Consider the following 12,422-nt stretch of genomic DNA (forward strand, 5'->3'; position numbering starts at 1 on the left):
AGTCTAACATATAGTCTGAATAAATAACTCTTGCCAAGAAAAGCTAAATTTAGGTTTAATTCTTGGAAAGGAGCAACACAACAGGTGGGATGAGTACGTTGGTGCGCTGACCTTCCTCCGTGTTCCGATGCTCCTGTGAAGATCGGATCCCGTCTGAAACTCAACACATTTTGCAGTCAAAGTTATTCAAAGCGGCTCGCTGCTTCTCTCCTGCACCCTTTGAAGTGTGAGCAGGTTGGACTTCTCACCTCCACCTGCCAAAGAAATCTGAGGCACGAACAAAACAAGAAGGGTCGAGCAGGAACACGGAACTTCTTGAACTTTTCTTTTTCATTCTCAGTTTTTTTATTTTTTTAAATTTTTTAATCTGATCTCACCTTGTGTGTTGTTTAAATCGTACATTTTTATAACTATTTGTTTACTTTCTTTTAAACCACTGAAATTTTATTTTCTTCTTTTAAAAAGATAACTGCAATTATTTGCAGCCATTGTGTGTCATGATGCGTTTCGGTTTATAAAACCTTTACTAACCGAAACAGTTTTATTTCCTTTGGATGGAATTTGTGATTGCATGTTTTTCAATGATTTCAGTAAACTTAAAATTTTCCTTTACCACTACTTTTCTTTCTGCCAAAAGGCAAAATGGGGCAATGTTGATTAGCTGTGCATGTTAGTCTGCCTGTTGCATGAAGTACCGGATGGATTTTGATGAAACTCTAATCATTAGAAGTACATATTCAACAGATTTTCCTCTGGGGTCAACACAAACAATGGCCACCACAACTTATTATTTGTATCTAACTCTAAATATATGGAATTCAGTTAATTTTACATATGACCTTTGTGACCCGAAAAAGGAAGAAGCGGATACAAGTTTATGGATGGATGGATAGATAATAGTACACACACTGAGTCATGATGCAGTGCAGTGGTAACAGTCATTAACAAATATTCTGAGTGCTAACTGTCTGTGAGAGATCAAATTCAAGTCAATTTTATTGTCATTCGCATCACATGTGGTACACGAGGTGGAACAAAATTATGTACTCAGGGTCCCAGTTACATCCAAAAAAAGCAAAAATATAAAGTATAAAAAGAAACAGTATATAAGGATCTAAGATATATGCTAAGGTATAAGATAAACAAATGGCAAACGGTACGGTACAATATCAAATATATATGCTAATAATCTAAAACAGTACTGCTAAGATCTAAGGTCTTGCTGTGACTTTAACATAACTTTATTTTATATGACTGACCTAAACATAGGGCCGCATTTTTTTTTCTTCTTGCGCTTGGCGAAGGCGGATGTTTTTTCCTCCCGCTCCTTATCCTGCTTCTGCCCTTTGTCCTGTGAGCCTTTTTAATAATAATAAAAAATAACAAATAAAGTGCTATGTGTTGTCATTATTGTATGTTCCCATACAAAAATGAAATTGGCTCTCTGCATTTAACCCATCGCACCTGGGATACACCCAGGTGGAGCAGTGGGCAGCTATGGCGCCCAGGGAGCAATTCGGGATTGGGTGTCCTGCTCAGAGACACCACAAGATATGAAGTGAAGGGATTGAGCCCAGGACCTTTGGGTTCCGGATCAGCTGCCCTGCCCCTACACCATCTCGGCCCCTAGAGCCTTTCCCCTCAACCCGCTGCCTTCAATGGCCTACCTCCACCCTCACCCACTTTACATGCATCTTATTTGTCATCTGTGTGTTGCTTTTTTTTTTGTGTTGAGGTTTTTTGCATCTTCACACTGTGTTATGTTAGGGATACAGTGTGATATATATATATTTTTTACCTCTTCTTTCCCTTGTGGTGCTCTTTTCTTATCTAACAAAAAAAGGCAGCACCTCTCATGATGAGGTTGCAGCCTATGTCTATGCTGTTGGTTGCTTGCGATTCTTGGGTGGGCTGTACAGGAATAAAATTTCATTGTGCTTCGATGCAATGACAGTAAAGGCTGATTCTGATTCTGGCACAGTGGCACAGTTGGTAGAGCTGCCACCTCTCAGCAAGAAGGTCGCCAGTTCAAATCCTCACCCAGGACCTTTCTGGTTGGAGTTTGCATGTTCTCTCCGTGCATGTGTGGGTTTTCTCCAAGTACTCTAGTTTCCTCCCACACACCAAAAACATGCATGATAGACTGAGTGGTAACTCTAAATTGTCTCTGGGTACGAGTGAGAGAGTGAATGGTTGTTTGTCTCGTTTGTGTCTAATGTGGCCCAGTGATGAACTGGAGACCTGTCCAGGGTGTCCCCCACCTCTTTCACAGTGTTGGTTGGAACCAGTGACCCCCGTGACCTGAAAAGGAAGAAGCAGGTAAAGATAATATATGGATGGCCTAAACGTCTTTAACTGTCATTTGTCCACTTGAAATAATCTTTGTTTAAACCTCTGAGAGGTCGTGGTCAAAATGTAGTCTTTCAAGGAATGCTAGGCAATTTGAAAGTTGTCCTAAAAAAACAACAACAAAAAAAAACATTGTTGTCCACCCAGACGCCTATATGACAATCTTGTATTGTCAGAAAGAAAAGGGTCATGGTGTGAGACAAACGGAACAAGAGGACACAAGGAATAACAAATAATAAGTGAGTCATCACAAAGTGTCATTTTGCCAACGTTTGCTGAACGCCTCCTTTTCTCTCTCTCTCAGACAAACAGCCCCGGCGCTCGAGACGCCTCGGTGTTTGACTCAGCTGACACCTGTAGCTGCTGACACGGCGCTGTTAGCAAACAGGCTAATAATGTGTGCAGAGGTGCTCCGACTGCTACCTGACAACACCAGAGGGGACGCCTTGTTTGAAGAGAAAACAAACCTGATTGGAAGCTTGTAAGGATGTTGCTCCTGTAATTATGACTCAGACATTTTGCACTGAAGCCGCCCTGCTTCCTGGCAGTGAGGAGCATTGTGGGAATTATCTGCTTGGCGTATTAAACATTTAGAGAATGCCGAGTCGCTGTCTGCAGCAGGTTTGTAGTGGTGGCTTGCGACAGGAAGCAGAACCAGCATGGCTGATGTTCACGTGACTCCAGGAGGAAGGCTAGCTAAACGCTCAGTGAAGACTCACAGGAAATGTCCCGGGGGAGGACAGACCCAATTAACAAAGTCCATTAATTACCAGACTATCACAACCAATTATAACATGGTTATCTAGTTCTGCTCGCTGTGGCCACGTTTGTCATTCAGCTAACAGAAATAATGAAACTAAAACCTTTCAGTCTGCCGCACATGATCCGACACTGGCTGAGTGGCCTCACTAACTTGAGCTTGTTATTACAGAAGCAGCAGGGACTGTGACAAGGGAGAGGACAGCAAGAGGTTAATGCAACAGGAACAGACACCAGAATGGAAACAAAAGGCTCCATTTGTTCTCACTGATGTAGAAATCCTGCAATAATCAAGGGTCTTTTTTAAAATTGAAATCAAACTGAATTTAAACTGTTGAATGAAACGAGAACAGCTGAAAAGTTAATAATCTGGTCCCAGAGAGAAAAACATTCAGTCACATATCCAAATACAAATAACTACATGATGATTTCAGTGTCTGACAATGTGTCAGATTATGAGTTGAGCATGTGTTACCATGGTGACCTGATGACAGTTAAAATTGATTATCAGCTCAGTTCAGCCAATTGAGCCTATAAATTAACTTACCAAGACGCCTTTCTGTTAGCTTCCCAGGTTTGGAGGTAATTTTTGGGGGTTTGGGCTGTGGTTTATTTGGTGATGGTTTTAATTTCACCTTCAGAGGCATAAAGACAGCGATATCATGAACACAACTGTATATGCACATCTGGAGAGTGGAAAGTGCTGCAGAGAGTGGTGAAAGCTGCACAGAAGTCTGTTGGAGTCAGCCTCCCCACCTTCACAGACATCTACACCTCCAGATGAAGGAAAAGGGCCACCTGCATCATGAAGGACCCCACTCACCCAGCACACACACTTTTTGCCCCTCTCCTCTCAGGCAAAAGGTTGTAGAGCATTAAGTGTAGAACCACTAGACCAGGGGCGTCAAAACCACTTACAAAACGGGGGCCACAATTAAAACATTTTTCAATCTAAGGGCCAGTTTCAGAATCTACATTAACGCAAGTTAGATACCCAGCATCTTTTCTTGGTCGCAGGTTCCTCAAAAAAAGAGTTTGACTGGTCTCATTTGACGTTCTCCGTTGCACTTTTGGCATTATAATCAAGAGATTACTGAACAAAAAAATTAAAGTGATAACAGTATTTTACATTTAAAATATCTCGGGGTCCAGATAAGATGTCAACGAGGGCCACATTTGGCCCCCGGGCCTCGAGTTTGACACATTTGCACAAGACTGAAGAACGGCTTCTACCCTAAAGCTGTTAGACTCATAAAACCCTAACCAGATAAATCACTGTAATGACATTTTAATTGGAGATTTGTCACTTTATCTGTGCTGCTGATTATCGATGCTGCTGATTTCTTGCCTTTAAGGTGCTATATTCATACGCATCTGCTTACAACAAACTCATGTTCAGGCTGCTGTTTAATACACCGCATTATATTACATTGTTATTGTTTAGCATATATCTTAGATCCCTGTATACTGTTTATTTTACTTTATATTTTTGCTACTTTGGGGTGTACCTTAAATACTCAATTTCATTCCACCTCATGTACCACATGTGATGCGAATGACAGTAAAGAACCTTGAACCTTGTATATTTTGTAGAACTACATGCATTTAGGACAGCACCTGTAGTGCATCATGAAGATATTTTTCTTAGCCAAAGGCCGGGGTGACCCTCCTGAAAAAATAATCTGTCCTTGGAGGCGGGCAAGAGACAAGTTTAACCAGTGAGCTTCAAACATCTGCTGTGATTTTTTTTATTCTAGGCTCTTCAGTTATAACAGAAATCAGTTTATTTCTTTGGCCCACGTGGTCCGATCCTTTTGGAGTAAAACAGCTGGTCTGCAAATGACAAACTTTTAATTTCCTGCTTGTCCTTAAGCCTAAACTTGAATACTTTTGCTTCAGCAGTTTCCCATAAATGGCTGCTGCTGACGACTCTCCTCAGTAACATATTAAAGACAAACAGAGACAGAACTCTTTCTATTATTGAGCAGAGTGGATATAAACAGCCACAGCGAGGAAAGCTTCATCTCTCACCTCTCTCTCTTCGGGGGCTGCCTGTCTGGCAGCTGGAAGCTGATGACCATGAACCAATAGAAATCCCAGCAGCAGGTCTCAGAGTCTGATAGTGCGATTTGGAGCAAGCCGATTGTTCAGCGGGGGAGAATATTGGAAGCAGGAAGGGCGTCTTCATCCAACAAAACACACAATAATTATCACGCTGGTGAGCCAATAAGAGTCAGAGTTCTCTCTTTTACTAAAGCTAAAGCATTTTCATTATGAAGACAGTGGAAATCAATATGTTGTCTGTACATGCACTCACACGCTGCTGGAAGTCAAATATCCAATTATTCTTATCTTATTGTTGTGATTAACTGGGAGCAGTTTGACCACAGAGGAGGCTGTTACAGTCTGATGTGTTTCATTCACTCCATCAGCAAGATGGGAAGAATATTAACAAAAGAATCATAGATTTTCTAAATGATCCAATGAACTGTTGATACAACAACCGGTTTTAAAAAGGCTAAAGATAAAATTAGCTTTGTGTTTCAGTGTACATTTGAGCTCAGAATGTAAAACAAGAACAGTTAATTTGTGCAGATGGAAACTAAACAGCTGCTAAAAGAGTAGGGACACTTTTAGTTAGTACTCATTACAGAAAGCAGCAACCACCAGCATTCTTCAAATCACATTTTCAGTTGAGTTTAAACATTTGCAACAAAAGGTAATTTTTTTTTTTTTTAAGTTGCTTCAAACTTTGAGACACAAATAAAAGAAAATACACAAACAGAAGTTGAGGGATGTTTTTATATGGAGTGAGGTCAGACCTGCACAGACGAGAAACTGAACCACTTCTTCACAGATGCAAGACCAACACAGGAGAACCATCCATCCATTAGCTTTTACCCGCTTCTTCCTTTTTGGCTTGCGGGGGTCACTGGTGCACATATCAACAGTCTGTGAGAGAGATGGGGGACACCCTGGACAGGTCTCCAGTCCACCACAGGGACACAAAGTCAAACGAGACAAACAATCATTCACTCACATCTAGGGATAATTTAGAGTTACCAATCTGCCTAACATGCAATGTTTTTGGTCTGTGGGAGAAAACCCACACATGTAAGGAGAGAACATGCAAACTCCACCCAGAAAAGCCCCAGGCCGGGATTTGAACCAGTGCGACCTGCTCGCTAAGAGGCGGCAGCTCTACCAACTGCACCACCGTGCCGCCACAGGAGAACTAGTAATTGAATATCTGGCAACACTGGAGTACCAGTAGAAAACCTACGGGGAAAACATGCAAACTCCATCCAGTAATGCACAAAACTGGGAGGCAATCCTGTGGTCTTCTCAATGGGAAGCAACAGCTCTAACCACTGTACCATCGTGTTGCTCACAAAAGACAATTATCTTAAATAGTAAAACACTTCTGACATATTTATATGCAGAAAACAGGTAGAGTGGTCAAATTTTGGCATAAATTAAGCATTCATCAAAAGTTTGGTCTCATCTTACACAGTTAGAAATACAGGTGAATGCATGGTAACTTCTATACTTACCATATACTTATTTACACAATTTAGGTGCATTTCTGTACCTTGGTTTCCAACTATGAATCAACAATGAGAGACACCAAAGTTCATGCTCATTAGATATAAATCCAACAATGTTTGTTCTTTTGTTGCCGAGACATTTCATCCTTCATCTGAAGGACTTCTTCAGTCTGAGGAGCCCACCAAACCAAACTGAATCCCACAAAGAGCTCATTCCCAGAGTGGAAAAAACAGTTTGCTGGTGAAAGGATGGCCTCCGGCGCCCACCCTCTGCCCTGTCGACTCCCCCAAGGCAGACCATGCCAAAGTGATTCAAAACATCAAGGTTCATGCTCAATAATCCAGGTATAAACAACAACAACAACAACAACAACAACAACAACAACAACAACAACAACGAGAGTTTTCACAAATAAAGACTCTCAAGTTTACAGCATATAATACCGTGAAATATTTAAAGTACGGGTAGTTCATAATGGCTGACAACCAGTGAGCCCCCACGTGGCTCGGAACAATAAACGGAGCTTTCACTGTGGTTGGTGTGTGCAGATGGGTTCACGAGTACAATCACAGTTCAGTGATGGAAGGTTTGTCCTTTATATCCATGTTTAACCTGAAATACTCGAGCCTTGACAGCTATAAAGCTTAGATCAGTTAGTTTGATCAACACCAGCTCGTGAAGACTCTTCTCAGAGCGAGAAGAACATTCAATTCAATTCAGTTTAGTTATATAGCGCCAAGTCACAACAGAAGTCATCTCAGGCACTGAACAGAAACAATTATATATACCTGTATAAAATAATGATTTAAGACTTTATTTGAGGAATAGACTGCTTTAAATTTAACTCCACCACAGAACTCTCATTTTGAGCAAGCATGGAGGCGACAGTGGAAAGGAAAAACTCCATCATGAGGAAGAAACCTTTAGCAGAACCAGACTCAGGACAAGCGGCCGTCTGCTTCGACTGGCTGGGTTTGAGGGGAACAGATGCACAATGGCAGGTCAAGAATCACATGTTAAGATAGAAACAGTATCAAATGAAAACTATTCAGTTTTAACAAATAATTTAAGGAAATGAGGTCAGTTTGTCCTCCAGTAGTCTAAGCCTATAGCAGTGGCAGAAATGAAGATGCTAAGATTCTCCTTAGGAGTGACAAGGCTGGATAAGATTAGGAATGAGATCATCAGAGGTACAGTCCAGGTTGAGCAACTGGTAGATAAAGTTAGAGAGGCCAGACTGAGATGCTTTGGACATGTCCAGAGGAGGGACCCTAGGTATATTGGTAGAAGGATGTTAGAAATGTAGCTGCCAGGAAAAAGACAAAGAGGAGATATCTGGATGCAGTTAGAGAGGACATGAAGGTAGTTGGAGTGAGGACAGAGTGAGGTGGAGGAGGATGACTCGCTGTGGCAACCCCTGAAGAGGGAAAAGCCGAAAGAAGAAGAAGTCTAAGCCACATAACAAGCCAACCCTAATTATAGGATTTATCAAAAAGGAAAGACTTAAAACTGAACAATGTGTCCTTACGGACACAGGATCTGGAAGTTTGTTCCACAAGAGAAGAATATGATAACTGAAATATCTTCCTCCCATTCTGGTTTTGGAAACTAGGGACCACGAGTAAGCCTGCAATCTGAGAGCGACGTGCTCCGTTAGGAAAATATGGAACAATAAGATCTCAAATATAAGATGGAGCTAGGTTGTTGAGCACTTTGTAGGTTAGAAGTAAGAGTTTGAATTCAATTCTGGACTTGACAGGGAGCCAATGAGAGAAGCTAAAACTGGAGAGATATGATCTCTCCTACTAACTCCAGTTAAGACCGTTGGCAGTATTGTGGATCAACTGAAGACCTTAAAGTAGTATGTGGACATCCGGATAACAATAGTCCAGTCTAGACGTGACAAATGCATGAACCAGTTTTTCTGCATCACTTTTAGATACGATGATTCTAATTTAATTTATTCAAAACCAACAATTCAGTCTGATAATAAGCTCCAACCAAGAACTTCTAGTTTCAATATTTAACATCCGCATTCAAAGCTTCTGCAGATTTTTCAATCAGAAAAAAAAAGTGAAGGATTATTATTGTTTTTAAATAAAAACTCAAATCTCGACTTGTCTTTACAGCCCCGATGAGGATCTTCACCCTATTTTTAATTTTCTGCTGTCTCCAGCTCATCTGCATGTTTCACTAAACCCTGCAGCAGAAGAGCTGTGCTGGACGTGGTCTGTGAAATAATGCTGATTAGTCCAGCTGAGCTGACCGGTGATCCGACAGCTCAGTCCGGTCTAACAGGCAGAGAGGTAATACATTTTTAATTGCAAGTGTGATTATACGTCATGAGGAACCTGCTCTGGCTGATTAAATGCATTTGGGTTAATATTAGAGGCCAATCACTCGCAGTGACAGAGCCTCTGGAGGAGGGAAGGTAATTGCAGGAGGACAATTATAATCCCTCATATTGTAATAACCAAAAATAATGTCCTCCAGGAGGATTTGGGTTTTTCTTTTTTTTAACCAAGCAGACAAAAGATAAATGATTGCCCGAGTGCTAATGTGTGAAGGAAAGTAGAGGTCTACCTCTGCAACCATACAACCAGCTTGTAAATGTTGAGAGTAAACTCTGAAACTGTTTGAGGAATGTCTCACACCAGCTGGGGTTCAGTTTTTGGATCTGGTTCTGTTGGTGTGGGACGTGATGGCAGCTCTGCTTCCTGATATCAGCTACATTAATCGTTTACGTTTCAACAAATCTCACCAGTTCTGGATCAAACATGCCATTTTGTGAGCCGTTGTGTAAAATGTGAATTAAAAACAAATTGCAATAATTATCAAATCTCATAATTCTATATTTAATTTACAGTTGAATATAGAAAATGTTTCTTCTACTTTTAACAACAGTCTGTAAACTTCCAGGACCTGAGGAGACCGGTTGTTGGAATGATGTCCCATTCTGCTCTGATGGAGGATCCTAACTGTTGTACATTCCTGAACCTTCTCTGATGGACAAGAGAAGGAGCTTTTCTGCATTGATTGAGCCTTTTCAGGCCCAGTCCAGAGGCATTAATGCACCCCCATATCAAAAGAGAGGCATACTTAAACATTGAGCTGATAAGCTGGAAGGCCTCTTTTCTTTAGGATGGAGGGCATGGCGTCTGTCGTTTCCAACAGATTTTAAAGGATCAATAAGATTTGTTGACAGTGATTCTCAGATGTTAACATGATTGCAGGTTAAAGTTCAAACTGAAGAGACTCAAACACAGATTACAAAAATAATTGTTTTCATTAACAGCGCGAGGGTCGGGAGTTTGGATGTGGAAGGAAGCGGGAGACGAGGTGAGAGTCTGAGGTTTGATTTTCAGGTTTAGTAGATGATTATTTGTACAAGTATTTACACAGCAGTTTGTTTTGCAGGTCGTGTTGGAGAGGGGGAGATACAAGGTCCTAGTTTGTCCGATGATGAGGAAAGTGGAGTAATGTGGTTGAGGGTGGTTGGATGGTGGAGTCCTTGTGTTCAGGTTTCTGGTCCAGACGAAGTCACGAGAGGTCAGGAGGAAGGTGAGAGGACACGGCAGAGCAGAACTGGCCAAACAGGCAAAATTATCAAAAGGCTAGTCAAGATTTCACAAAGTTCAGATTTCTGGCTGCTGCTCACCTACCAATTAATGCTCCAGCGTTGGAGGAATGTCTGGCAGGGGTTTCAGTAGTGTAGAGGCGATGGGAGGAAATCAGGTGCAGGCGTGGTTGATGGGTTGATTAACAGCTGTGGGCGAAGGTGATTATGCAGAAAACTATGAATATCAGAGACATGTTTGTTTTTCTGCAGATATCCAATTCTGTCCTCATCAACCGTCTGACCATCTTAACAGATGCTTTGGGTTTTGTCTGTAAACGTTGTTCCTTTTCCATAACTACTTCCTTGTTGGCTTTATCATCCAGATTCGTACGTCTGAAGTGGGTCACTGAGTGGACCATGACATCATCTTGTTTTAATTCTCCTTGTTGTTCCTGCAGAGCCTGGAGGTCACTGACCCTCTGCCTGATCAGAGGCACGATTCATCAAAATGACTTCCTCAAGATCCAAAAGGTCAAAGTAAAATTGAAATTTGACTCCTCTGGGCTGCGTCTGAACATTTTCCTCTGCAGGTTCACTTCTTATACAAGTGAGGAGTAATTTACAAAATGAATATAAGCATACATTTGTTTCTTAGTGAATGTTTATTTATTTTTTTAAACAGACAAAATATTTTCTTATTTTAAAAAGTTGTAAATATTTCAAATGAATATGTTTATTTTGGTCTAAATTCTCTAAAGGCCAAGACATTTAAAAAAACCTAATAATGTTTATTTAAAAAAAATAGTTGAACATGATTTAATATAAAAAAAAAATAAAAAAAAACTTTCCTTACATTTTATCTGATATCAGGGAGGTGTTCATAATAAAAACAAGTAACATCCTCACTGAACGTGGATCAAAACAACCTTCTCATTTATTATTATTTTTTTTAATAATTTAAACCTCTGCTCCCTGTCTGGTCATTCAGACTCCTCTATAGCCAGTATCTCCCCATTCTACAACTTTTAAAAACTAGTTAGGGAACATTTTTATTCATTCAACTTTTATATATATATACAGATAAATCACACTGGGCCTCAAAGACCCATTTGCAAGTGAGACCTGTTTGGACCAATTAAAAAAAGTAACAAAAATAGCATGTATAGGATTTGGAGGCAAAAAAAAAAAATGCTATAACAAGAGATGTTCTGTGTCCTGTAGGAGTTCCTCTTAAAGAAAATGTCTGAGGCTACAGCTCTAAATATTCAGATCTAAAACCATTGATGATAAAAATGTATTAAATAAAATTGCACCATATTTGCCTGTCTACAAGTGTTCTCTTTATTACATCACAAATGTGGGAGAAGCAGGCAAGGTGTGTACAAAAATGGCTGAGGTTATCATGTTTTGTGGAGGATCAGAACCCAAACGCAATACTAAAACTCAGAACCCGAAGGTAAAATTATTAAACTAATTCATTAACAAAAAGCAAAACAAAAGGCTGACATTGCAGCAAAATACCCACAAGAAAAAAAAAAAACCTCTAACAAATGAAATGTCACCGCATTTAAAGAGACACTAACGAGGAAAAAGAAACACCTGGGGTGATTACTGATTGGGGACAGGTGATGGTGGAAAACTGACTGAAAAAATACTGAGTAGGCAGACAGAGGGAGAAATGAACTGGGGGAAATGACTATGAATTAGAAGATTAAAACAAATATTATATTGGATTAATATTAAAGGACATGACCAAATGCATCCGGTTAATAATCTACTACAGGAATGTTGGGAACATCAGAAAACATTTTTATAGTTTTGGCTGGATAAGCTCAGTATGCAGGGTTGAATGAATTAGACTTATGTCCAACAGTTAGTCATTCTTGTATTCCTCATTGGTTATTTATTAACTCTTCTGTTGATTTAACTTTGCATAAATTAATCAAAAATAGAAAAGGTCTTAGTGCTATAATTCCGCCATAAGCAATATATGAATAAACTTATATTATTTACAGAGATCAAAAGATACAGAGTCAGGACATACTGGAGCAGCGGTCTATATTCCTTATCAAAATATAAGAATGAAGAAAAGAACAACATATAACTTGACAGTCTATACTGTAGAATAATTAGCAATACTCATGGGTTTAGAATGGACTGAAAAACACAATGGTCAAAAATATGTAATTGCATCTGACAATATGGC

Source organism: Nematolebias whitei, chromosome 4, assembly GCF_014905685.2.
Source record: "Nematolebias whitei isolate Nwh7 chromosome 4, NemWhi1, whole genome shotgun sequence".
Classification (NCBI taxonomy): domain Eukaryota; kingdom Metazoa; phylum Chordata; class Actinopteri; order Cyprinodontiformes; family Rivulidae; genus Nematolebias; species Nematolebias whitei.